The 27,512-nt window shown below is 42.0% G+C and overlaps 1 protein-coding gene across 1 annotated transcript in view; it reads left to right on the top strand.

The window, feature by feature from the left end:
- Positions 1 to 27,512, top strand: part of LRP1 (LDL receptor related protein 1) — a 2,772,300-nt gene that overhangs the window by 2,369,947 nt on the left and 374,841 nt on the right. The window lies entirely within an intron of this gene.

The following is a 27,512-nucleotide window of genomic DNA, read 5'->3' as shown; positions in this document are numbered from 1 at the left end:
CATTCACGCATGTCTTTCGGAGGCCACTCGACCGCAGGGAGGACATGCAGACTCCACACAGAAGGCACTCCAGCCGAGAATCGAACAGGAGAACCTCTTGCTGTGAGGCAACAACGCTAACACTGTACCACCGCGGGTGACAAGTGATGTTTAAGTACATTTTCTGATTTAATCTTTGCTATATTCCCTATGCAGCAGCCCTAGGAGAGTTTGTAATTTGTCATAACTCAGCTGATACATTTTACACTACTGCCATTAGTGGTTAGGAAAAGATTTGCTGGGCAAGCAGAACACCTAAGAAGACACTTTTCTTCATTACTCTTTGAAGGGTAAACTTTCTTTTAGTTATTAACAGACCTTGTTAAACTAAGTGATTTGTGGAAGTATACTCTGTAATCTACAAATATCAATATATTCTGTAGCTTACAAGTTATATTTTTGTTAGCTACTAGAAGGAGCTGTTTCATGTCCTGTATAAAAGAGGGTTGTAAAATTCAGCATAGTTCCATTTAGAATCAAAGGAAAATTATGTAATTGTTTCCCAGAGGGACTTTTCTTTTATGGATTGTGTTAGTAATTGGTCAAGATCCCTCTTGCACAAAATGGGTTTGCAGTACAGGTTTTGCAAGGAACTGTTCCTTTATTTTCTTGGTGTTGCTGTTCTTTCCAATTTGCAGTCAAGAACTTATCCCATAAAGTATCAAGCACAAGGTAAAACCCAGTTACAGATCGGGTGCAAGTCCAAAACAGGGCAAGCATACTTACACTTCCACACGTACACCTAGAGATACAGTGTTAACACTTTCCATGTTTTTGTAATGTGTGAGGAAACTAGAGAGACCCTAGCAGAAACTCAGGGAATGGTATGCATGCACCACAGAGAAAGAATGCCAGCCAGGAAGTATGTAATTTGGCATTTGAAAATATGAATAGTAAAATGAGAGAAGAATTTGTGCTACCAGCTTCATTGTTTTCTCTTTCTGATTGTGCGGTAGTGTTTAGGAAATTGAACCCTGTGGTACATATGTAGCACTTTGAGTGAAGCTGAAGGCACCCATCTTTTAAAGATATGCATGCTTTATGTTCTCCTTTTGTTCAGAAGGAAAAATGTTTTCATCTTCTCATGTAGTTAAACATGAAAAAATGCTCACTCATAGTGTGTGTGTGTGTGTGTGTGTGTGTGTGTGTGTGTGTGTGTGTGTGTGTGTGTGTGTGTGTGTGTGTGTGTGTATGTGTATGCATATATACCTTCATACCTATTTTCAGATACCAGAGTGCTCAAGAATGCCTGAAATTTTAAAAATGCTGTTATTTTTAGGAAAAGTAAATTCTTAACACTTTGGTTATTATAGCAGAAAACAGAACAGTCTCAGTGCTGTTTCAATATTTCGGTACTTTTCCATTCTTCACTGTCTGAGTATCTAGTTAGTTTTCTGAGTAGTTATTTCAAATCTCGAGTAGTTGGGATCCTCTCATTTACAGTACTGCTTTTGATTTACAAGGAAACTCATCTGATAACAAATCTTTTGTGAGTACAACCACAGGTTCATAGGTCGGTACTAGGCTATTGACCCTAGGGCCTATACAAGCCTAGCCATAACAATTCCCTGGCTATTTCTTCCCACACTATTTACTTCCCTGGACCCCTGTCTAGCAGGGTGACTGACGTGATCTCCGGGGTGAATTTCCTTTCTCCCAGCCAATCGTCAAGGTTCCTTTTGAAGAAGGCCAAAGAGGCGCTCTGCTTGACATGTATGGGCAGTCTATTCTAGTGTCTGGGGAGTCTCTGGGTCAGGAAACTAGCCCTCCAGCATGTTTTGTTTATTGTGATGACAAGGTTTAGATCTCTGGAGCGTGTCACTCTGAGGGATTGGGATTTCTTTAACTGTAGCATGTCCAGCAGCTCTGGGATTGACATGGCCTTGTATGTTAAGCAGAGATCGCCTCTGAGTAGACGATATGTGACAGAGTATAGCTGGAGTTTTTTAAGGCGGTCAGCATAGGGCATCTGCTTTAGGCCTGTGATTCTTTTCGTGAGGTATTTCTGTGGCCTTTCCAGTTGTTGCAGATGTCTTGAGAGGCACATACCAAACGGGGCATTGTAGTCTATAATGGGTCTAATGAGGGATGAGTACAGTGGGACAATGACCTCCTTTTTTCTGGGTGAAACCAGGGTGTTCTAAGTCCTGGGGAACTCATTGTTCAGATTTATTTTATTGAAGAGGAGTCTTTTCTTCTAAGCTGTTTCATATTTGCGGTATGACCAAGTGGCATTGACTGCTCACATTGTTTAAAAGGCCCATTCTGTTTGCATCTCACTGGAACCCAGATCTCGTCTCATCTTATCTGTTGTCTTAAATGAGGAGAGGTGTCTTGCTTTTTGATTATAACAGAGAATTTTCCTTGATTTGTTTTTGTTTCAGTATGTCATCTTGATGGATGAAAAGGAGAGGCCTTTATCCAGCATCTCAGTTAAGTATTGTAGTATCTGAGGAATATTTGGGACAAGAGGGTCAAGGCTGTGAGCCTGGTTCCAGGCACAGAATCTCTTCCATTTATCCAAATAGGCTTTCCTGGTGCTAGGCCTTCTGGCTTCCAGAATGACATCCATAACAGCTTTGGAGAGGGGCACTGCTTGCCTGACTAAGGAATCTGCCATGCAGCCAGGTTTAAAGTCTTTAGCTGGCTGTGAAGTATCTGATTGTATTGCTGAGTCAGAAGATGTGGGATTTGAGGCAAAATCCAGGGTGGACCTTGTGCTAAGTTCTTTAAGATTGGGTACCAGTGCTGGCGTGGCCAGTCTGGGGCAATCAGGATCATCTTTGGCTTTTCTTGCTTGGCTTTTATGAGTACCTTTGGAAGTAGAGTTAGTGGTGGGAAAGCATATACTTGTAGGTTTTTCCAGCTGAATGAGAGGGCATCCACTTTCCATGCTTGTGTGTGGTAAGTCCTTGTGCAGAATTTCTGGAGCTGGCAGTTCTTTGGGGATGCAAACAGATCTATGTCCGGGCTCCACCATTTTTGTGTTATCATTCTGAATATTTGTGGATGTAATTTGCATTTGTGTGGATCCATGATGTTTCTGTTTAAGTCGTCTGGCAGTGTGTTTTTCTCTCCTGGTAGGAATCGTGCTTGCTGATGAACTTGATAGGTTAGAGCTGTGTTCCACAAGGTCATGGCTTGTCTGCAGAGAGGATAAGAATGAGTGTCCCCCTGCTTGTTTATGTACCACATAACTGTGGTGTTGTCCATCTTTAGTAGTAGTTGTCCTGGATGCAGAAGGTCCTTGAAAGCTATAAGGGCATTTTGTACAGCTAGCATCTCTTTTTGATTGCTGTGAAGATGCCTTTGTTCTGTGGGCCACTTGCCCTGAATACATTTTCCTGCCATGTGTGCTCCCCAGGCGTAATCCAATACATCTGTTGTCAGTGTTTGCCTGGTTGTGGGTTGAGTGAAAGGCTGTCTCTTGTTGAGGAGACATGCTTGAGTCCACCATCGAAACTCCTGTTGAAGGCAAGGAATTAGTGGTAATACTGTTTCCAAACTTTGACAGTGTTGAGACCAGACACTCTTTAGGTACCATTGTAGTTTACTCATATGCAGTCTGGCATATGGAATTAGTAGTATGCAAGATGCCATGTAACCTAAGGCCTGCAGAATTTTTGTTGCAGGGAGTTGGGTCTGTGTTGCCATCAAATGAAAATATTGAGTCAGTTGTCCTTGCTTGTCTGGCGTGAGATAAGCCATCTGGGCCGTTGTATTCAAGCTGGCACCCAGGAATGTTATCTCTTGTGAGGGCACTAGTTTTGATTTCTTTTTGTTTACTGTGTACCCTAGGCAACTTAATAACTTTTTTACAAAAGCCAGATGCTTTAGAAGAATGTCCTTGCTCTCTGCTTGAATCAGGCAGTCGTCCAGGTATGGATAAATTTGAATTCCTTTCTGTCTGCAAAATGCAATTACTGGTGCCAGGCACTTTGTGAAGACCCTGGGCGCAGTAGATAAGCCAAAGGGCAGTGCAGAGAATTGGTAGTGCACTGAACCAGCTATGAATCTGAGGTATCTTCTGCAGTTTTGTCTGATAGGGACATGCAGGTATGCCTACTTGAGGTCCAAAGTTACGAGCCAAGCTTTCTTGCCCAGCATGGGAAGAAGCTGCTGCAGTGTCAACATTTTGAATTTTGGAACATCCAGGTAAGTGTTTAGAGAAGAAAGATCCACAATGGGCTTCCAGGCTTTGTCCTTTCTGGGAACCAGAAAGAGTCTTAAGTAAAATCCTTGTCCTTGCCCCTGTGTTGGTACCTTTTGAATAGCTCTCACATCCATGAGTGCTGTAATTTGTCTTTGAGCCTCTGCCCTTTGATTTGGTGGCAGGTTTGGCATTCCTTTTAGCCTTGGCAGAGTGTGAAAGTGGAACCTGTAACCTTGAGATATGATGTTGAGAACGCATTTGTCTTTGGTAATCATATGACAATTGTGACAGAAAAATGCCAGTTTTCCTCCCAAAGGGGCTGCCAAGAGAGAACTGTTTGGCAGCTGTAGTGGGAAGTCATTGGGGCTGTTTTTTGTAAGGTTGAGGCCTGTCTTGCCCTTCTTTCTGGGTTGCTGCACCCCATTGCTGAGGCCTGTAAGGACCTTGTGGTTGACCTCTACCTCTTGGACGTCTGTATCTGCCCCTTTGAGGTCTGTCTGTAACTGGAAAGGACCAATTCTTTGTTGGCCAATTTCTGCTAAATCGAGGAGGCTGAACCTGTAAGAAATCCTTCACCATTTGCATAGATTTTTCCTTATCCTCCATTTTCCTTAATACCTCTTCTGCCTTAACTCCAAATAAAACATCCTGTTGCAAAGGTGCATCCAATAATTTTGCTTTAACATGATCTGGTAACGTCTGTTCTTTTAACCAAGCATGTCTTCTAATGACAGATCCTGTAACTGCTGCTCTACAGGAGGCCTCTAATGAGTCAAAACCACATTGCAAAGTATGTTTTCCCACTTGTTCAGCTGCATGCAATAAATCCTGCATTTCTTTATAATTAGGAGGATCTGAATTTGGAAGCATTTTTTGTTTCAACTGAGACATCAAATATTGCTGATATTTTAGCATGTGGAACTGGCAATTTAAGGCCCTCATTGCTAAAGTTGCAGATGTATATACTTTCTTCCCCCATCTGTCTAATGCTCTGGAATCTGTCAGAGGGGACTGGATTCTTTGCTGAGGAGGCCTTTACCCCTTTGGGGCCCTGAGAAATAGTTTCAGGGTCAGCAGCAGGGCTTTTATAAAGAAATTTGTGAGAGTCGGGGACTCTGTAGTATCTGTCAGGCTTAACTGGAGCAGGAGGTAAAGAATCAGGATTTAAACTGGATTCAGTATACACATCATCCACAATGTCTAACACTGGCGGAATAGCAAGGGGTCTGTATTGAGGTAATAAAAGGTAATCTCTGAGCCTTTTCTTGGATTCAGAATAATCCTGGCCTTTCCAATGGAAATGCTCCCTCGTGGTATGCAAAGTTTCCCCAAAGGAGTAGTCCTCTGGCAGAGAGGCTGAAGGAATTGATTCCTCAGCATCAGAATCCTCATAAGGGGGTAAGGAAGATGAGTCTGAAAAGATGGATACCTGGTCGGATGAATCATAGTCTGCATCCTGTCTAGGCCTTCTGTCAGGAGCGGGATGGGACCCCCTGATCAGGGTGATTGTCTTCGGCCATTTTGAGCATTTGTTTCTTAGGCATGGAGGCCTGTGCTGGTGAATGCTGAAGTTGTTTCTTTGTTTTTAAAGGAGTTTTGGACTTAGCAGAAGATTTAATGGTTAGCTGAGTAGGTCTGAAAACACCTTCTGAAGCTACGGGTTGTTCAGCTACTCTGGATCCCTCTGAAGGGTTAGTCTCGGTAGGCTGTAAATCCGTTGCGTCCAAAGGCCCAGCCATCTCCACGTGGGAGTCAGAGGCAGCCTGAGGTTCTAATGAATCGGTCGTCAGGGGCTGGGAAGGCGCCTCGCTGAAAACTGGAGAACCGGCGACTGGCCTAGAAGAGGCTTCGTCGTCAGTTTTGAGCCTCGGATGCCTGTCCTTGTCTTTGCACTTTTTGTGTATTTCGGTCGTCGGTAGTTCCGATGGCATGGTGTAATTCAATTTTCTGCCAAAATAATGTCGGGCAAAATCAAACTGGCGTTTAATAGTGTGCTTGTTAAACCTAGCACAAAACCGACAACCTGTGACGTCGTGGTCCGGGCCTAGGCATGGGATGCAATAAGAATGGAAATCCTTATGAGGTATTTGCTTCCCACAAGGAATACAGTTATTAACTTTTATTGACATCGGTCTGAGGCAAGAAAAAGTTTCCCCAATGGGGTACTTAGCTTTGTAGAAGACTTTGGTTCTGGATTCGGAATGAAAATCTCAGGAGTCTGCCGACCAGCACTTGCGAACTGCTTATGCTTCGGGCACTGCGCGGCAAGAAAGACTGGAGAAAATGGCATCGGCTGCATCTTATATACCCCTGTCACACTGACATCAGGAAAGAAGCGACAGCAACCGATGCCGGACCAAGACTTTGGAACTCAGGCCGACTGAGGGACCGCCTGACGGCAGGATAACCCAAGTGTAATGACTGCAGCAGTGTATACTCTCGAACATCTACATTTATGGTAGGTACAAAACTGTACTTTCTTCCCAGCAGTACTTACCAACCTTGAACATCAGGCCTTCTGATCATCTGTTTTCTTTTTTCATTGAAAAATGTAGTGTATTGGAAAAGACTTGTGTTGCTTCATGAATTTGGTCACTGCTTTCAGTTTCTGTGTTGATTTCTAGCAAATTATCATTTTTTTCTGTTAAAGGGTATTCATTCAATGTGATTTTACAAAAAATTATGGGAGTTACTGGTCTTTTGCATGAAGTTGTCTTCTTAGGAGTTGAAAAGAAGTGAAGAAAGGCCTTTAGGGGGTTCAAAAAGAAGGTGAGGTACGCTTTTAAATGATGAGTCACCATTAGTTGAAGAAGGCAGTTGTTGGTCTGTAATGCAGTTTTGGGAAATGGAATTATTGCCTGGAAGCTATGTAACAATGTGAATCAAGTCACGACATCTGTTGAGGGTTCCATTCAATTTTTGAAGGAATGTTATGATTTGATGATACTGCTGGGATTTGATGGAGTAAATCAATGGAGTTTAGCAATTATATTATGTACACAGTGCAGAAGTTGGAGACTTTGGAAGGTAAGACAAGGATGCATGTCATGAGACTTTGTGGTGTGTTGGGAAGTGAAAAATGATATGTCTGTTAGTAATTATTTACAGAAAGATAGCTCAGTGGACTGTATTTTTAAGAGGTTTTTGGCCTTTGAGAAGGTGTATAAATTGCCATTACTTGCATAAGATGGACTTTATGAATGACCCAACAAAGACCGATTTTAATTCATTTCATTGTATTGTATGAATGAACAGTTGTGGTAGACTGGGAAAGGAATAGAGTGGAAGGAAGGTCTGTAATTATGGATCATGATTTCTTTAGTACTACTGTGCAACAAGAACTCTATTTTCAGATACTATTAAGGAGTACAGATGGCATTGGTTGAGGTACGAACAGTGATAAAAATATTTCCATCAGGGATTCATCTGTTTAGCTTGGCCCAGTCTGCAAGGGATATGTTTCTGTGGCTTTCATCTACCTTGGATTATGTGACAATGTAATCAGCGTGTCATCAGATGCTAGGAAAAGTGATAATTGTGTGTGGAATTGGGAGAAGTCACGTGGTCTGAGTCCAGACACTCAAAGTTTAAGATGTCAGTGGCCTGTTCCTTGTTGTGTATGAGATGGGGGGAAGGAAACCAAATGGCCACAGTAGCAAGTTTTTGAACATTTTTTAACACCTTTACTGAATTATATCCTAGCCCAAAATAATCTCTCTCTAGCTACACCCACATGCTCACCCAGTATCTCTGTCAGAGTACTCTGCCAGAAACCTTCAAAGTCTACCAACCCATTAATCCCCCAAAACATATGTTCCCAACCACCTACTTCCACCCCATCATATCTCCAGCACCCACCATTCATTTGAGCAAAAACACTTTGTAGTCTGCCTGGAATATAAAAATATCAATGCAAACCCTTCCAAGCAAAACTTCTAATTCTTCTAGACTTTGGGAGCCATACATATATCCTCTGATTGTTCCCTTGTGAATTGCTTATCCAAACTCTCTTTCCAATCTTTTCTAACATCCTGTGATCAATTCCTATAGTTATTGTGCAGTATTTTATATGTCCTACTAATTATCATTTTTAGCAGCAGCTTCTTTTCTAGGCTCAACTAAAAAGTCTTCCAGAACAGATCTTTCACTTAGAATCCCCATCTCTTTCTCTTTATCTGTACTTTGATATCGATCCCTGGTAAGGACACCAGTCTCTAGGCTGCAGTCCAAATGTCTTTTTGGCCTCTTCCCATTCTTTTGCCTTTTCCTCTCCAGTTATTTACTCCCAGTGCATTGGTTCCTTTACCTGTTAACTACAGTAAATTCCAGCCCCCTCTTGCCCATTCTCTGTACCCCTAATTGTGTTCTTCCCTGTTGGCAGAATTTCATTTCTCCATTCACGTGTTGGCTTTGTTATTAGAATACTTTCTTCTACTTTATTAATATATTTTTTCTGTATGCCTACTATTCTCATTAAGGATCTGCATCCAAAATCCCAATCTCTCTCCTTTTTTTATTGACTTTCCCCCTGTGTCATCATCATCACCCCTTTTCACTTTGACGTATAGCTTTCTGCTTGTGTCTTGTATATGAGCCTTTGCTGTATAGCTGTAAAATATCTCTTCAAATTAGGTAATCCAAAACCACTTTGCTATATTGGAACTATCAACTTATCCTACTTGACCCATGTCCTCTTCTCCTGCCAAGTAAAATCCTTCAACTCTTTATTAATCACTATCCACAACTTTTCCATTGGTTGATAAAAATATGCCTGACCTGTGTATAAAACTAAAGGGACTAAAACAAAATTCACTGCTTGTTTATTGCTATCCGTAGCCATGAACAAGAGCTTTTAGTTTCTCAAGTTTTTGTTTTTTATCTTTTCTTACTCTCTTCCCTCATATCCTTAGCTGCCATAGAATCATTTTTACCCCATATTCATAGATACTTAATTGTATTATGTCTCCATAAATCTTAGTATTGCTGAACCAGTTCATGTGTGAGTACATAGTTTACAGGTATAGTCTTTATTTTTATCTTCATTAATTTTGTTTCCTGAAAACGCTTGAAACTGCCGCAGAATGCTCCTCAACACTGAAATGTCCTTTTCTAGTTTTATTAGGTACAAAATAATATTGTCTGCAAATAATGTCAACTTTTCTTGATAACCTTACCAGTTATATCCTTGAGTTTGAGTCCCTTGTTTTCTTGCCAGTAGCTCTAAATATAATGCCAATAACAGAGGATACCCCTGCTTTGTTCCTCAGTTAAGAGTCAACTTAGAGAGGAACCCTGCCTCTTTAACTTGTGCCTCCGATCCCTCATATATCCTCCTAATTAACCTTATTATTGTATCAAAGAATGCAAATGCTTCCATTGCTGTACTCCTAAAATCCCAGCTTACTCTGGTAAATGCTTTCTCTGCGTTAAGACCCATCAGCAACAGAGGTATTTTTTTACATTCTACTTCCCTTTGGATCATCATTTTTCATGTAATGTAGTCAAATGTTTGACTTCCCTCCACAAAAGTCACACTGATCCATGTCTATCAATGTTGGCAACACGTTTGCCATTCCTTTAGCTGTTATAGACAAACATTTTATAGTTATGGCTTAAAATTTTAATCTTTACCATCTTTAGGTATAACAGCCACCACTGCTGTCTTCCAGGATATTGGTGCTTCCCCTCTTTTTAAAATACTGTTAAACAAATATTTCCATATCTTTATCACTTTTTTCCCTGTTAGCTTCCAAACTTCCACAGGAATACCATCTATTCCTGGAGACGTTCATACAGATTGATTGTATATCACTGTTTTTATCTTGTTTCCTTCTGTCTTAACTGTTAATTGCTGAGCTTCATCTACCTTGCATAAATATTTCCATTTGTGCTTTTTCTTTGTTTTCACATTTCTCTGTTTTATACAAATTGTGATACCATTTTTGAAATATCATTAATACCTCTGTAGGATCGTTGTTTTTTTTCTCGTGATATACTGCTTAAGTTTGGCAACAACCCTTTCTACTTTCTTTTGCCCTAATATGTTGTGCTAAAAGTTTTTTGTGCTCTGAAGTTATCAAAAAAAAAAACAGTTGCTTAACAGCAATCTTTCTAAGCTTGTAGATATTATCCAGATACTCAACTGTTTTCTCTTTAGCACTCTGCAGTTGCACCTTTTCTTGTTCTGTGAGATTCCCCTTAATCTGCAATACTTTAACCTTTGTCTAAATAATTCTTGTCACTTAACCATATCTCCTCTTCTTTTTATTTCTGTCCTGTTTTTAAATTCCACTTTCACTTTATCCCACTCACTAGCTGTACATTCTGAAGAAATTTCTGTCTTCTGTAATAACTCTTGAATAATTTCCACTACCCATCCCTTAAATGTATCCCTTTTAACAGGTAGGTGGGGAGTTACCAATGTCTCATTTTTACTCCATTACCCTGCATTTTTATCTTGGTTATTATTGGCCCTTGATCTGAAGTAGTTATTGGATATGTATCGAAGCTTTCAATTAAATGCGGGTGTTTGTATGAAATATAGCTTCTCTCTAATTTAGCCCATTTATTGTACCTTGGAAAATAATATGTAAGTTCACTCTTGGGTTCCTGCTGCTGAATTCACATCTTTCTTACCAAATATTTTCATAATTTATTTCAGAAATCTGACCTTATTTGCTATATTTTTCATGATAGGTCCCAAGGTACAGTCTCACTATAACAAATCAAGTTCTGGTCTCTACCTATAAGTAATATTCCCTGCTGAAAGTTGATTATTTTCTTCCAGTTTTAGGTGGAATATAAATGCATGACAGGATAATCATCTTCTCCTGCCAGTTGCCCTTTACTACCAAAAATCTACATTTATATTTTTTTCCCTCTTCTATCACTGTGGGACGTCCTCTGGCAGTTAGTGTAGTACTCACCGTTTCCCTGATATTGTACTGAATATCCATCCTGAAATCCTTTCTTTATCAAATTCACATGTTCACGTCTTTCCAAATGTGTCTGCTGTAGCATTGCGGTTTGCACTCTGCATTTCTTAATATAGTTCAGTACTCTTACCTTTTTGTCTAAAACTGTGAGGCCAACATGTTCCAAAACAATATGGGCAGTCAACAATTATGATCATAGAATCATAGGAAGTTACTAAGCTGTTGGCCCTGAGGCCCTTACAAAGCCTAGCCAAGAATGTAGCCCATGTTCCGACAAGTCAGCACCGAATGCCCCTGTCCAGCAGGGACACAGGTGGAATCCCAGGGGTGTATTTTCTGTTCACCATCCAGTTATCCAGGTCGCGCTTAAAAATCATTAATGAGGTACTCTGCTTGACGTGAAGCAGGAGTCTATTCCACAGAAGGGGGGGAGTCTCTGGGACACAAGTCTTTCCCCCCAAGTCCTATTGATGTCACAGACCAGGTTGAGGTCACGCGTGTGGGTTACTTGAGTGGAGCTTGACTTGTGGATATGCAGCAGTCTCATCAAGGCAGGGTCTGAGATTGCTTTGTATGCTAGACAGTGGTCACCTCTGAGGAGTTTGTAGGAGACTGAATAGAGGGACAAGACCTTTAGACTATCTGTGTAGGATAAATGTTTGAGGCCCTGGATTCTCCTGGTGAGGAATCTCTGTGATCTCTCCAGCTGCTGCATGTGAAGTACATGCCGAAAGGGGCATTGTACTCAATAATGGGTCTTATAAGGGAATAATACAGTGATGTTATGACCACCTTGTCCCTGGATGAGATACCCTTGCTAATGATGTGGGTCATGTAGAAAGTTTTCCGTACAATGGAGGCAATATGGTGGTTCAAAAGTCAGTTTATCATCAACCTGGGTGCCCAAGTCCCTTTTGACTGATTGATTGTGTGCTTAGGACCTTATTATTAATGTGGTAATTTGTGGGGACGTCACTCTCCCCAAAGGGGATGATGATGCATTTTTTGGCAGTCAGTTTGAGGCCATGTTTCTGGCACCAGTCATATGTTTGGGTGAGACCCTTTTGGAGGATGTCCACATCACTAGGAGAACTGATGACCGCGTCCAGCTTACAGTCATCTGCAAACTTGGTCAGCCATAGCCCACTGGTATTGGCCTGCACCTCAAAAAAGTATATCCCAAAAACAAGGGCCCAAAGACCGATCCCTGGGGTACTCCACTCATTACGAGTCGACTGCTGAGTCGACTGCTTGAGGTGGCTTCTCCTATTTTGACTAGGTGGGTTCTATCATTGAGCCAGTTTGCTACCTATCTGGTAACATACAGATTGATGCCTAGTTGAGAGAGTTTATCTATTATACTTAAGTGGGGAATAGTATCGATAAGAAGTTATCCCCACAGATTATATATTACAGCTTTTTTAAATGTCATTTTGCAGCTTTTGTGTTACATGCACTCACTGATGTTTGACAGGTTTTATCTTTTATATAGTTTCTTGTCATCTCTATTTGAACCTGTGTCAGTTTTACAAGACTTTTTGTTTTAATGAAAACCCTCATGCAAAAGTCAAACACACCCCTAGAACACCCCCATAACCTATTAACTTAAAACAAATACACAAAACTGATTGCATCCTCAAATAAAGAAATTTAACCTTTTTGATAGGAACAGTTTTCCCAATTTGACAGCTGCACCCACACGCAATAACTAATCTAAAAGTAAGGTTGCCCATGCTAAAGTGCATGTAGCCTGTGCTCTTACTTACACTAATCGCTGTCTATTCTTGTCTTATCTTTATTCCCCTCCCATGTGTGAAAAACATCTTATCTGCTTTCAGAAGACATTAACTTTTATCCTTAAGAAAAAGCACGCTGACTGTTAAATAAAACTGAATTAATCATTGTTTTTTTTTTCTTTGCCAAACTGTTAATTTCACAGTTTGGCAATTACATACCTAATTTGTAGTAACCTACCTACACCAATCCAGCATAATGAAAGCTGGAAACCAAAGTGAGTTGAGCGCTGCTTGCCCCATCCATGAGTATTCACGCTTTAAATACGGCTCAGTACATTTTGTCTTCTGGATTCGGAAGCAATCTTTTCAACTTTATATTTTTTAAAGGTTGCAAAATACATTTTTTGTTTGAAAAGAAAAGTTTGTTTTGCACCTTTAAGTATAATTTTTAAATTATGATATTAAAGGTTAAATGGATGGTGTTCCATTATGTTGCTTTTCTGTAGTGATTAATTTACTAGGTCAAAATTAGAATGTATCTTACTGGATTTATAAATAGTTTGGAAATTGTATACAACTAGAAGTTGATCTGGTACATTAAATATAGGTTAAATAGGTTTTTTTTTACCTTTTTGTTTATATTGTCATCAGGTATAAGATTGCATGTGATTAATAAGGGATTGTTTTTCATACTTACTACATTTATTTAGTCTGTCATGAAGGGTTGATGGAATAAAGCACTGAGTGTCAGGAATTTTTTTGACAGGATAAGTTTTAGGCACCCAGTCATATTGTTGAACTAATATATCTGCTTTCAGTTATGATCTCAGGGAAACTATGTTTTAGGGTTGTTTGAAACTTGATGATATTTGAAGTGTTTTATATAAAGAAGGATGTCTCGTCTGAATTGTGAAGGTTAAGTTTATTGTACTGTGGGATATATTAAATAATCATTTTCCTTTAGATGACATTTCAGGAGGATTTTGATTGTAGTATTGAGTGGAACATGAGGCGATACAAAGGTGAATGGATAGTTGTGTACAAGAGGTATAGATGTTCTTCGTTTTCCATTGCTGCAGTCCTTACTATTGGGTATAACCAGTCAAGTCGGCAGTGCGGCCGAATACCAGGTATAAGGCTGGCGTCAGGGCGCATTAGACTGATGTGAGTATGCGTCAGGGTATGCATGCGATGACCCAGCCTTCAGTCCTCTCAGGTCCGTTTGCAGAAGGATGTTCGATGTGCAGGTTGTTTTGCAGAAATAGGTTCAAACCGGATTTTTAGACCGAGATTTCAGGCCAAATCCGAGTTTTTGTAGTATTTTTTGGTTTTTTTTTAGTTTTTCTTGCCTCAGTATTTAGTAACCCGGATGTCAGAAAAGAGTGAAAAACTGTATTTCTTGTGAATACCTGTGTCACCTTACCTTACATACATTGTGTATACCTTGTTTAGGGCCTGAGTTGCGGTTTGTTTGTTGCCGGCTTGTGCTAGGGGTTTAAATGCGCCAGTTAGACTAAGAAGCACTTGTAAGAGATTAGTATTTGGATGCGTTGGCTCGCTTAAAATGCCGCCGATGAGGCGTAGGCACAAGGCCTGCAAGGAGCGTAAACACCAAAACGGAATAGGTTGATGGGTTGCTGAGTGGGCAGTCCCAGGTTTGGGTTCTTTTTTGTGAGTCCAGGCCAGAGAGTTTCAGTTTACACAGCTGTACCCTCAGGGGGGGAGCCATAGGTGTTGGCTGATCGTGAGGCAGGGGAGGCAGCTTCTAACTAGGGGCTCCTCCCTCTCTTATTCTTCCCTCTTTTCCCAAAGTAGTTGAGCTTGTTTAGTATTTGCCAGCCTTTCTCAGTTCCTCCTAAGGCTCTTCTTTTTAAAAAAGGCCAAGTTTAGCCTTTGGCATGAGTATTGAAATAGAAGAAGGAATTTAAAATGGCAGAATTGTGCTTATAGCTATAAGGGTTTGAAAGTTATATGTTGTGCAGTTTGTAAGGTATGTCTGAACAAGTCTCTGTTTATTCTTGTGGCATGCTCTGTTGATGCTGGTTGGGGGCTAGTTGGGTGGTTCGCAACTATTTCTGTGAGCTGGGATTTGCCCTGATTGAGGATTTGTTATTTAAGGGTTTTGGTTTTCCTTTTAGATTTATGATGCCCTTTGTTCAATGATGTGTTGGAGTACAGTTTAAAATGGAGGCAGGTAAGAAAATGGAGGACAAGCTAAATCTATTTTTGACATTACAGCCACCAAGTTTTATACCAAGGAGTTTAGTAGAAATTCTACTAGGAAGGGGGGCACATGTCCTGGGGGGGTTTCCCAGTCTAGGGGGGCAGGGGGGGCGTGTATCTTTAGGGGTAGAACAGGGAGTTCACCTTTTCTTTTTTGATGCAGACCCCAACTCCTTCTTTCACAGCTTAGGAGATTCTCGTCTGGCAGCTCATTTACTTGACCAATAAATTGCCAGCACTGACTGCCAGTAGATTCTCATCTGATTGCTCGTTAAGACATTTCACACTCTCTCTTTTCAAAGAAATTTTCCACATTTAGTACTCAAGAAAGATGCAAGCTGGACATCCTCCACATTTCCTTACAGAGGCTATTTCCATACAGTGCCCCTTCACCAGCATGCTACCAGGCGTTTCCTCCGGAGTTTCTCAGTCAGGATGTCATAACAAGTCAGCCAGTTGTTTTATTGAAAGGGGAAACACGTGGGGACCTCCAGAAGTTTATCTAGGATTTTAAGGGGACATGTTTTCCTTAATCAAGATTTAGTTCACTCCTGCTTTTATTTTGGTTATCCAAAGTTCACTTTATCTGGACATTCCCAAGTTTCTAGAAGCTATTTAACAATCACTTTATGGTAACTTACAAAAGATCACTGGCTACCTTCATGGACCTGCTTCAGATTATCAGTTAGAGTCATTATCATTGGCTTTCTGGCCCATCAGGCTACTTCTACTTCAGCCTCTATTCTCATTATCAGTTGATTGCATTCTGCAGGCTAAGTTCTTACTGCATTCATATTATTACTTCTGGCTCCTGGGACTGCTTACTTCAGCTTATTTAGACTTACTTCTGGTGAATATTTAGCAAAGTGCCTGAGTCTACAGCATCCTGTATGAGCTTTATATACAGCAAGTCCAGTATAGTCAAGCAGTGCTAAGATGCCTAGGGTATTCTACTAGCGCAAATAGCCTTTAGTCTCAACTGGGTGTGAAGTCTGTGCTTGTCCTTCCAGATGCTGTTTACAGCAGTGACTGCCAAAATCAACCCGGACAGTACTTTCAATGCCTATCTTTGCATCCATCGTCTGTTGCAAAAGCTCCCAAACGTGATTGGCATTCAAGACAGTCCTTATAGCATTACAAGTTCATCAAAAAATGTCTGGTTTTCAAACTGCCAAACTGTATGAAAAAGTTACAACACTATCTCAAAAATGTATGGACACACTGTCATTAGACAGTCACCTATGTCATTCAAATAATTTTTTGTCTTCAAAGAAGGAATAGAAGGTGGAGTCAGATTTATCAGGAATGCATCCTACACATCTCTGATCCAACCATAAAAGGAGATGTTAGCAGTCCAGTTCAAGATACAATTGCTACACATCATCTAAATGGTGGCAGCAGAGATGACAAGTGGCAGTTCACACAACAGGCTCTACATATCATCAACAAGACCGGGCAACTGTCATTCCGTACTGGCTTTCCAACTAGTTTTTTCTTTTTCAACACCAAAGGACTCACACAACTTTAAAGCACTGGTTTAACAAACAACAACAAACACATTCTTTACATTCTGCTTAGGCAAGCACATCTTTTTCAATGATTTCTGCAGAGACTGTCACATGTTTGCACCAGGTGTTTCATCTGCCCCTAGCCAGACACTCATCTTTCCTTAGCAGATGTGCAGACACCAAGAATCATGGATCCCCACAAACTCAATCTCTCAACACATGTAGGAAAATGGATGACAGTGTCATGGGGAACACAGACATATTCGTGGGCTTCTTCACCACTAAACCACCAGCTGCCAGTTTTTTTTCAGGAGGGTTTCATCACTTCCAATGAGTTTGTTCTCTGTCTTTCAGCTTCGCGAAAAGGTATGTGTATGCCACGGAGCCCACCTCTCTTCTTCCATCTTTACTACTCAAGGTCAGACAGTTGTCCAGCCAAAGGATGATTTTGATAGCTCAGATTGGCCTCGAATCTTCCACTACCCTCTCGGCATCTGTAAACTCTAGAAACAGCAGATCTCCTGGCACTGCTTTTGTTTGACTGTGATTGGTACATCTGGGTTCAGCAGGCTTCGTATGGCTTCAACTTCTTCATCTGCATATTCCTAGACAAGTTTTATGTGACTCAAAGAATTTCAGATTCCTGAGCAAAATTCAAGTGTGATTATGGATTGGAGCAAGGAGTAGGCACGGTCTGTCTATGGCCAAATTTTTGGAGATTTTGCTCAGGAATAATTTGGAAAGATCACAACCTTTTTTGAGCCTCTCCCCAGTCCTATGTTTTTCTAGCTTACTAGGGGCAAAATGAAGACAATCTTCCATCTCTTCCATTGCAATTCACCCTAGCTTGCTCTGATTGTGACTCCATTTACTTACACCATTGTGTTTAGACCATTGTTTTTCATCTCAATAAAACTAGGGCAAGATCACGTTACATACGTGGAGCTCCCTGCTATACTGCATTTGTGTTTACGTGTTGGAAGAGCTTAAGTTTTTTCTCTTTGATACTGCTGAGCCTGCTGAATTGATTTTCCTGTAGGCTTTTTTTGCCTTTTGTTGGCTGCCAACCCTTGGCTTGTTTTGCCTTTTACTATTCCTTCTTATGGTTGTTTGAGGCCCTTTTGTGATTTTCCTTTAGAAAAGGGTATCATTAGATTGTAATCTATTTACTAAGCCTTCCTTTATTTCTACCAAACTTTTCAAGGATTTGTTTTTTTTTGCCTGCACTCATATTTTGTTTTTTTTTGCAAGGGGAAAACTATTTCAGTACTTTAGCGTTTTTACTTTCAGTGTGTTATTACTTTTTTGGGACTTTTTGCAGTAGTTTGGGCAGGCGGTTGGTTTGTTTTCTTTCAGGCCTGTTTCAAAAAGGGCAATCCAACTACAAAACAAACTATTTCTAGGATGGATTATTTTGCACTGCTTGCATTTTGTTATTCTATCATGGGGCTCCCTTTTCTACTATTTTTTCAGGCAGGCACTAACTAGGGCATTTTGGATAGTGGCTTATTTCAGAGGTATTTTGACTTGATATTTGGGAGTTTCTACCATATGTGCAGGGATTGCAGGCCTCTTTTCACTACACCTGCAATTCTACTTTGCCAGAAGGGTTTTGCAAGGGCATATTGTCAGCTGTAGTCCTTATGATTGCCCTGCTTTTCTACTATTTGCCATTTCTACACAATAGTAAGGCTTTCCCTCTGTGTTTTTTGTAACTATTGCAATATGTTTGAAGAACACTATACAGTTTTGTGGTTACCATAAATGTAGATGTAGTCTTTTTCGTATGCTTGCCCTTTCCTCTTTGCCTCTGTGTTTAGGTGGTGGTTGGGGTATGGTTCATTTTTTGAATATATTTTATTCTGGTATACTTCATGTTTTGGGTCTTGGTATGACTATTATAGGTACTGAGGACTGCGGCAATGGAATGGGATATAGTATCACCTGATAATATGGCGCCGGTCATGCGCATTAGTTCCCTGGCGTACTGAACTCAGTCTAATTTTGGTTGTTTGAGTTAGGCTGGACTCTTGAAGCAAGTGTAAATCTGAGTTTTTCTAAATTATTTGAAAGTATTTTTTTTTTTAATTTAATTTTATTTTTTTTTTAACAGTGATTGAATTATTTCTGTTGAGGATGGAAAGCAGTTAGCCTAGGTGTGGACACTCCACCCCAGGGTAATTAGGTTATGTTTATTTAGCTGTCTCAGTCCAATAATTTAAGCAGCAGCCTTAAGTTACTTTGATAAGATGGCTTGGTGTTTGTTGTAATATACAACTCCAGTAAAGAAAAACTTTTCAAGAAAAAAAATTCCCAGCAAAAAGTTTGTGAGCATGTACTGTAGCGAACGTGTATGTTAGGGGAAATGCATTTTATGCAATGGCTGCTCACTCTGTGACATACTGCAACTCAGGAGACAGACAGGACATTGTTTTGGCAAAACTGACAAAAGCTGTCTGCCATCTTGCAGATCTGTCAGAGAAGGCAGCATTGAAGACCAAGGTATATTCAGATCATTTTCAAGATCAGCCCTCCAAGCCATTGTCAAGATATGGAGGACAAAGCCAGATATTTCACTTGAGAAATATTCCTGAAAATAAGGAGGTGAATGATTGCTTGGATTTTATGTGCAGAATGGTCATATATTCCCACAGGCTGTCCATCTGGTGGAATGTGCATGTGGAATGTTTGTTCCATAGCAGATAAAGAAGGCTGCTTCAAGAGCTTTTCAGTTGTCTTTTATCTACTGTGTGAAAAGAAAAGCTTTATCTGAAATGTGAACTGGTAATATGATGGTTGGGGGCTCTTTTGCTTTGGTAATGATTAAGTTGTAGTCACAAGAAAATAGAGCTCCCCCTTTTTGTTAGCATTTCAGTTATTCACATGTGAAAGTTAAATTCAGCTTGCTTGTGCCCTTCTCTCTTGGGTGTTGCCTTAAGAGGTGGTTCAGTCATGTTTTTGGACCCAGAAGAGGTCATTCAACAGCTCAAATCCTCAGTGGTCAGAGATGATGTGGATCAAGCACTGGGACAGCTGTCTGTACAAGTTAAAGCCACTTCACTTGTTTCAGTAAAGACTACACATTATACCAGATTGAACCATTCTATTTGTACAGAAATAGGATGAAACAGTTTGAAACGGCAGTGTTTATCAATAAAGTACAGGAAGCAAGTAATTTGCTTTAATCTTGAAACAACCTGGCATTGTGAGCTTTAGGCACCTTGCTGTGGTTTGCTGTAGCATTAAAGTCTTACTGCATCATCTCCTGAGACAGAGAAGGTATGGTCATGAAGTTTCTGAGGTACTTTGAGAGCAGCTTGCAATGATGATCCAAGTCCTTTTGTTTTATCCCATCATGCAAATTAAGTGAATGTAGACGTGTTTAAGAATTTCGAAGATTGCTGTTTACTCAAAACATTATATTAGCACTCTTACTTAGTTTGGCAGTATCACTAGATCCGATGTCTGTTTTATTCTGATTCAGCCATTGGGTTATTGGATCTGATCGAATACGATTTTGGCAATTTTTTCAAAACTGTGGCTCCAGGGCTCTGACTTCTCCCCTACCCATAATTCTTTATGTTCATTAAAATACCCCAGATCTCATTTGCCATTTCTCTTGGATGGATATGTTCTATGAGGACTCTGATTCTTTCAGTAGATAGGTGTAATTTTTTCATTATTTGTGTCTGTATTTTTTTGAAGGTTTTCATTTTATAGACAGCTCCCTTGTCCTCCCTTTTAGTTAGTACAAACAAAATATTTTTCAGGAGTTTTTTCTCCCAATTTTCTGTCTACCTCAGAGTACCTACCTTATTGTTCCTTAAAAAATTTTCTATAGCTTCTGTTGGTGTAATTGTATTGGTTACTGTTGTTGTATTTGCAGTTTCTTTTCTACTTATGGTGATTGTATCTCAGATTTCTCTCTCTCTTACCATGACAGGCAAGGTTTTAAGTACTGCTAGGCCTGTGGGCACAAAAGTTATCCACAGGATGTGAGTGTAGGCCACTTAGATTCAGAGTCCAAGGCATGTGCCTCTTTTGGTATCAGAGCATTTCAAAGGGATATGAACAAATTGGTTCTGAAGGGCCTACTTCCCTCCATAGCAGAAGCCTCAACACCTTCTGCTACTTCAGAGTTTTTTTCTTCCCCTTCTAAGAAAGTCAAGAAACTGAGATCCAAGAGGAAGAGCAAAGAAAAGTCTAAAGGAAGGCAGAAAAGCTAGGAAACATTCTGCAGACCCCCCAGTACCTTTGGATCCAGCTGCAAAGACTCCAAAGCACTCAAATCCAGAGATCTCTTTGATCAGTTTGCCAACACCTCCTCCACACTTCTCACTGGAGCTGGTGAGCTGTAGGCTTCATTCACCTTTCATTTAGGAGGGACAGTCTTCCCGTCCATCTTTGGTGGCTTTTTCTTCGAGGTCCATCCGTTCTGTAAGGAGCCTTAGCAAAGCCGATGTTGACAGAATAATGCTGAGGTTTCCTTGGATACAGATCCAACTGGGGGTCCTCCCAGTGCCACCCCTCCCCCCCTTTCGGGTGCACCGGGTCCAGTCCCTTCCACGCCTCCGTTGGAGTCTCCTATTCTGATATATGTATAAAGCAAAACCAAAAAAACACTCTTCAGGGTAAATGTTTCACTGCAATAAAATGTAAATCCCAGCAGTCTCAAAAAACAAAGCAGTGATACAACCATGCAATTGACTTAATGTCCTTCAAGGATGCATCTGCAGTCATAACGTATGGGTTATCCTGCCTCAGGCAGCCCTTCGGTCGGCCGGATTCCAAAGTCTGGGTCTGGCCTCGGCTGATGTCGCACTATCCCCGACGTCAGAGCTTCTGGGGTATAAAGGCATCAGCCAACGCCATTTTCCTCAGTCTTTCTTGCCGCGCGGTGCCCGAAGCAGAAGCTGTTCGCAAGTGCCGGTCGGTCAGATCCAGAGTATTCAGCTACCGAAAACTTCTAAAAAAGCTAAGTACCCCGTTGGGGACTCTTTCTTGCCTCAGCCGATGTCAGACAAAGTAAATAATTGTTTAACTTGTGGGAAACAAATACCTCATAAGGATTTCCATTCTTACTGCCTTCCTTGCTTAGGCCCAGACCACGACGTATCAGCTTGTTTAGCCTGTGCCTCCTTCAACCGACGGACTCTTAGACGTCGGTCGGAGTTTGCAGAAGAGTTTGTTGGATCCGCTTTTGCATATAAAATGCCGTCGGAGACTCCGACTACACATTTAGCCAAAAAACGCAAGGAAAAGGACCGACACTCGCGGCCCGCGGTTTCGGCTGAAACCACGGTTAGGCCTACCGCGAGTGTCTCTGTTTCAGCTGAAACCGAGTCCTCGGTTCTTACTTCTGCCGAAATCATACCTCCAACAACCGAGGCCAGAGAGGCCCCAGCTGAGTCGGCTTCAGAAATCCCTACCGAAGAAGCAAGCGCACAAGAATTGTCTGACACCATTCCATTGGACATTTCTACTCCTGCACGTGGGGCAGCTAGGCCCCCTGCTTCTATGTCTATTAAGGCCTTCTCCAGGGTTAAAGCAGCTAAAATTTCAAAAGCTTTACCTGCAAAATCTACTTCTCAAAGACCTTCCTCAAGTTCACAGATTCTCAGCCTTGCTGAGGACCTTATTTCTTTGATTAGGGGTTCCCAACCTCACCCAGACAGGGCCTTCCACCCTCCTCCTGACAAAAGGCCTAGGACTGAACCCCCTGAACCTCTCTCCTCTGATTACTCCTCGGATGGATCAGATTTATCAGACCATCAGGAAGGGGCATATTCACCTTATGAGGATTCAGATGCAGAAGACTCTATTCCTTCTGCCTCTCCTCCAGAAGAATTTTCCTTTGGGGAGACTTTGCACTCAATGAGGGAACACTTTCAATGGCAGGGTCAGGATTTCTCTGATTCTAGAAAAAGACTAAGGCCATTTTTACATTTGCCCCAGCATAGGCCTTTAGCCATACCACCTGTGCTTACTGTAGTTGATGATGCATATAATGATGTCAGTTCTGCCCCTGATTCTCTTCCACAGGCCCCTGCCAAACCTGACAGATATTACTGGGTCCCGGATTCTCACTTCCACTTGTATAAAGCCCATGCTGCAGACCCAGAAACTATTTCTCAGGGCCCAAAAGGTGTTGCAGCTACCACTGCCAAAAACCCCCTTCCCTCTGAAAGAGAGTCAAGAGCATTAGAGAGATGGGGAAAAAAGGTTTATATATCTGTTACTCTTTCTGCCAGGGCATTAAACTGTCAATTCCATATGATACAGTACCAGGAATATTTGTTAGATCAGCTGAATAAAAAGCTTTCTTCTGAACCTTTAGACCGTAAGTCCCTTCAGGACTTGGTACACAACTCTCAGCAGGTCAGTAATCATTTCTTAAAATGTGGCTATGATGCACTGGAGGCTTCATTTAGATCAGCTATGACTGGGGCAGTAATTCGAAGGCATGCCTGGCTAAAAGAACAATCCTTGCCAGACCATGTCAAGGCTAAACTCCTAGATGCTCCAATGGAGAAACAAAGTTTATTTGGCTCCCCTGCACAGGAGATTCTAAAGAAAGTGGAAGAAAAAGCAAAATCTGTGCAAACAGTCAAGGATTTTCTGCAGGTTCAACCTCCGAAGTTCAGCAGGAACTGGCCTTCAAAGAATTGGTCCTTTCCAGACACCTCCAGAGCACAGAGGGGCAGGAATAGACGCCCAAGAGGCAGAGGTCAATCAAAGGGTGCCTGCAGGGGTCGTCAGTGGCATACTGCCAACCAGAGGAGTAGTGCTACAACTGCAACTACAACCACTTCCACAGGACAGACACAATGACTTGACTCTGATTCCGCCTACCAGGGAACAACTGGAAGCACCCTTGGGCGGAAAGCTGGCTTTATTCTCAAAAAACTGGCATTGCATTACAAAAGACACATGGACATTGCAAACAATAGACAAAGGATACAGGTTTCACTTCCACACTTTACCAAGAAGGAGCGGAATGCCAAACCTGCCACCAAACCAGAAGCCAGAGGCTTTAAGACAAATCAACAATTTGCTTCAGATGAAAGCGATAGAAAGGGTACCATCTATGGAACAAGGCCAAGGATTTTACTCCAGACTATTCCTTGTACCAAGAAAAGAAAACCAATGGAGGCCTATTCTCGACTTGTCCGCACTAAACACATATCTCATTGTGCCAAAATTCAAAATGCTGACCCTACAGCAACTTCTTCCCATGTTGGGCAAGGACTCTTGGCTGGTGACTCTAGATCTCAAGGAGGCATACCTGCACGTCCCTATACGACCAGATTGCAGAAAACACCTCAGATTTCTTGCAGGATCAGAGCATTATCAATTCTCAGCATTGCCCTTTGGCTTATCTACTGCACCCAGAGTATTCACGAAATGCCTGGCATCAGTAATTGCACATTGCAGGCTTCAGGGAATTCAAATCTACCCATACCTGGACGACAGCCTAATACAAGCGGACAACAAGACAAAACTAATAAAGGATTTGGCCTATGTCATACTCCTGTTACAGGCCTTGGGATACACAGTCAACATACAGAAGTCAAGACTAGTGCCATCCCAAAGGATAACATTTTTGGGTGCAGATCTGGACACAATAACTCAGATGGCTTTTCTCACAGAAGAAAAACAAAAGCAACTCCCAGTCTACTTCATGGCTTTGACAAGACAAGCTCAGCTTACTGCAAGGAAAGTCCTGCAGGCCCTGGGTTACATGGCATCCTGCATAATCTTGATCCCGCATGCCAGGCTACATATGAGGAAATTACAATGGTACCTAAGGAATGTATGGTCTCAACACAGGCACAGTCTAGAAACCATGATACCAATCATTCAATGCCTGAAAAAGGAATTCCTATGGTGGGCTCAGGCCTGCCAGTCCAACAGAGGGTTGCCTTTCAACAAACCACAACCAAGGCAGACCATCACCACGGACGCCTCAGACCTAGGATGGGGAGCACACATGGAGGACAAGTGTATCCAAGGCCTATGGTCTCAAGACCAGCTGAACTTACACATAAACCTAAAGGAGATGCTGGCAGTGAAGTATGCAATCGGGGCATTCAAATCATTCCTCCAGCAAGGACATCTGCTGATAAGGACAGACAATACCACAGTCATGTGGTACATAAACAAACAGGGAGGCACGCATTCCTATCCTCTATGCCGGATGGCAATGGATCTGTGGAACCTAGGCCTGAATCTCAACATCCAGCTGCAGGCCAACTTCGTACCAGGAAAAGAGAATTCACTAGCAGACAGCTTAAGCAGAACTACCACGGATGCTCACGAATGGATGCTGCATCCAGACATCTTCAAACTCATAACAAGCAAATAGGGAATGCCAGAGATAGACCTGTTTGCCTCCCCACTCAACCACCAACTGAAGAAATTCTGCTCAAGGGTATACCACCCACAAGCCTGGAGGGTGGACTCTCTTTCTTTCAGCTGGAATGCCCTAACAGTGTATGCATTCCCACCTCTCCCATTGATGTACAAAGTTCTACTGAAGATCAGGGAGGAACAACCAAAGGTGATACTAATAGCTCCAGACTGGCCAAGGCAGCACTGGTATCCGCTACTGAGAAGTATGTCTCGGGCAAACTCATGGCCTCTACCCCTATGGCCTCTTCTTCTAACGCAGAACAACTTCAAGACCTTGCATCCAAACTTGAAAACACTGCAGCTAACTGCCTGGAAAATTGTTTAAAACAAAACCAAACTGTCTTATCTCAGAGGGTCAAGGACATTATCCTGGAGGCTCGCAGACCCTCCACAAGGAAGACATACTCAGCTAAATGGAAGAGATTCCTCATTTGGAGCACATCAAAGGGTACAGATGTCACACTGGCAAACCTAGCACACATCCTAGAATACTTAGCAGAACTGTTTCACAATGGCCTGTCCTATTCTTCCATTAAGATTCATGCTTCAGCAATTTCAGCAGAGTACAACATGGATCCTCCTATCTTCTCTCACCCTCTCCTCAGACAATTTTTAAGAGGGATCAAAAATGTAAAACCTCCAAGGAGAACCCCCTCTGCCTGCATGGGATCTCAATTTTGTGCTGGAAAAATTAACACTACCCCCTTTTGAACCAGCAGCATCAGCAGACCTACAGTTCTTATCTTGGAAAACTGCTTTCCTTCTGGGAATCACTTCAGCAAGAAGAGTATCTGAGTTACAGGCACTAATGGCAGTGCAGCCTTTCCTTATTTTTCACCAGGATAGAGTGTCTCTGAGAACCAATCCTACTTTCATGCCAAAGGTGGTATCCAGGGTATCCTTGAACCAAGCTATTCATTTGCCTACGTTCTTCCCTAACCCACAGAACAAGGGGGAAAAGCTATTGCACACCTTGGATGTACACAGACAACTACGCTACTATCTGGACAGAACTAAAACCAGCAGACAAACTGACCAACTTTTTGTAGCATATGCAACTGGAGTGCAAGGAAAAGCAATTTCCAAACAGACAATTTCAAAATGGATAGGAAATTGCATTTGTTTTTGCTACTCTTTTCATGGAAAGACAGCTCCTGAAAATATCAGGCCTCACTCCACAAGAGCCACAGCCACCACTACAGCTTTCCTACGAGGGGTGGCTACCAAGGACATTTTAGAAGCTGCTACTTGGAGCTCCATGCATACATTTGCCAAGCATTACAATCTACCTTTATACTCCATATTCCGAGCAGGTTTTGCAACTGCAGTTTTACAGGTGATCTTAACTACACCATCCTTATCTTAGTGCCTCCTCCCCCAGTTTGGCTATGGTATTCTACCCATACGTTATGACTGCAGATGCATCCTTGAAGGACATAGTACAGATGTTCATCGTGTTTCACTGTTGCAGTCATAACTGTAGGGTGCTCCTGCCGGCAGGCAGCCCGAGGTCAGCCAGAATCCCAAAGTCTGGGTCCGGCGTCGGCCGTACAATCCAGTACCCTGACGTCAGTATGCTCTGGTACATAGCCCTCAGCCGATGCCATCTTCTCCAGTCTTTCTTGCCGTGCGGTGGAAAACAGCTCGCAAGTCGTTGGTTGGCGATTTTCGAACAGCGTTTTTGGTTGTTGTCGGTCTGAAGTTCTTCCTTCTCTTCTCAAAGCTAAGTACCCCGTTGGGGAACTTTTTCTTGTTCCTCCGATGTCAGAAAAAGTTAATAATTGTATTACGTGTGGGAAACAAATACCTCATAAAGATTTCCACTCTTACTGTCTACCTTGCTTAGGCCCTGACCACGACGTTTCTTGTTGTCGGTTCTGTGCCAGGTTTAATTCTCGTACTATCAAACGCAGGTACGACTGGGCTCTGAATTACTTTGGCAGACGCTTCAATTATAGAATGTCGTCGGATACTACTGGAATTCAAAAGAAGCGCAAAGACAAGGACAGGCATCCGAGGTCCAAACAGGACTCGTTGCAGCTGGAGCCAGCGTCCGGTTCGGCTGTCGTCAGTGAGGCGCTTTTGCAGCCCCTGTCGTCCGCCACTTCTGAACCGATGGCTGATACGGACTCCCATGGGGAGCCATCAAGACCTTCTATTTTATCTGCTGCAGGACCTTTGGACGTCGCTCCCTCGGATGGGTCCGAAACCGCTGTGCAGGTACCGGCTTCTGAGGGGGTATTCAGGCCTACTCACATCACTATTTCAAAGGCAAAGGCAAAGACAAAGACTCCTGTTAAGTCCAAAGCTCCTGTTCCAGCTACTTCTGAATCTACTCCCAGGACACAGAAGCAATTGTTAAGGATGGCTGAAGATTTGCTTTCTATGATTAGGGGTTCTCACCCCCCCCCCCTTAGAAAAGGCCTCGACAGGATGCTCCTGTGGATTCCTCTGACCAGGCTTCTATATCTTCTGTCTCTTCCTCTGATCAGGAATATTCTTTTCC

The sequence above is a fragment of the Protopterus annectens genome, chromosome 9.part0 (assembly GCF_019279795.1).
Source record: "Protopterus annectens isolate FY-2018-M chromosome 9.part0, PAN1.0, whole genome shotgun sequence".
Lineage (NCBI taxonomy): Eukaryota > Metazoa > Chordata > Ceratodontiformes > Protopteridae > Protopterus > Protopterus annectens.
The sequence above is the reverse complement of the archived record's forward strand: the minus strand, read 5'-3'. Positions and strand labels throughout refer to the sequence as shown.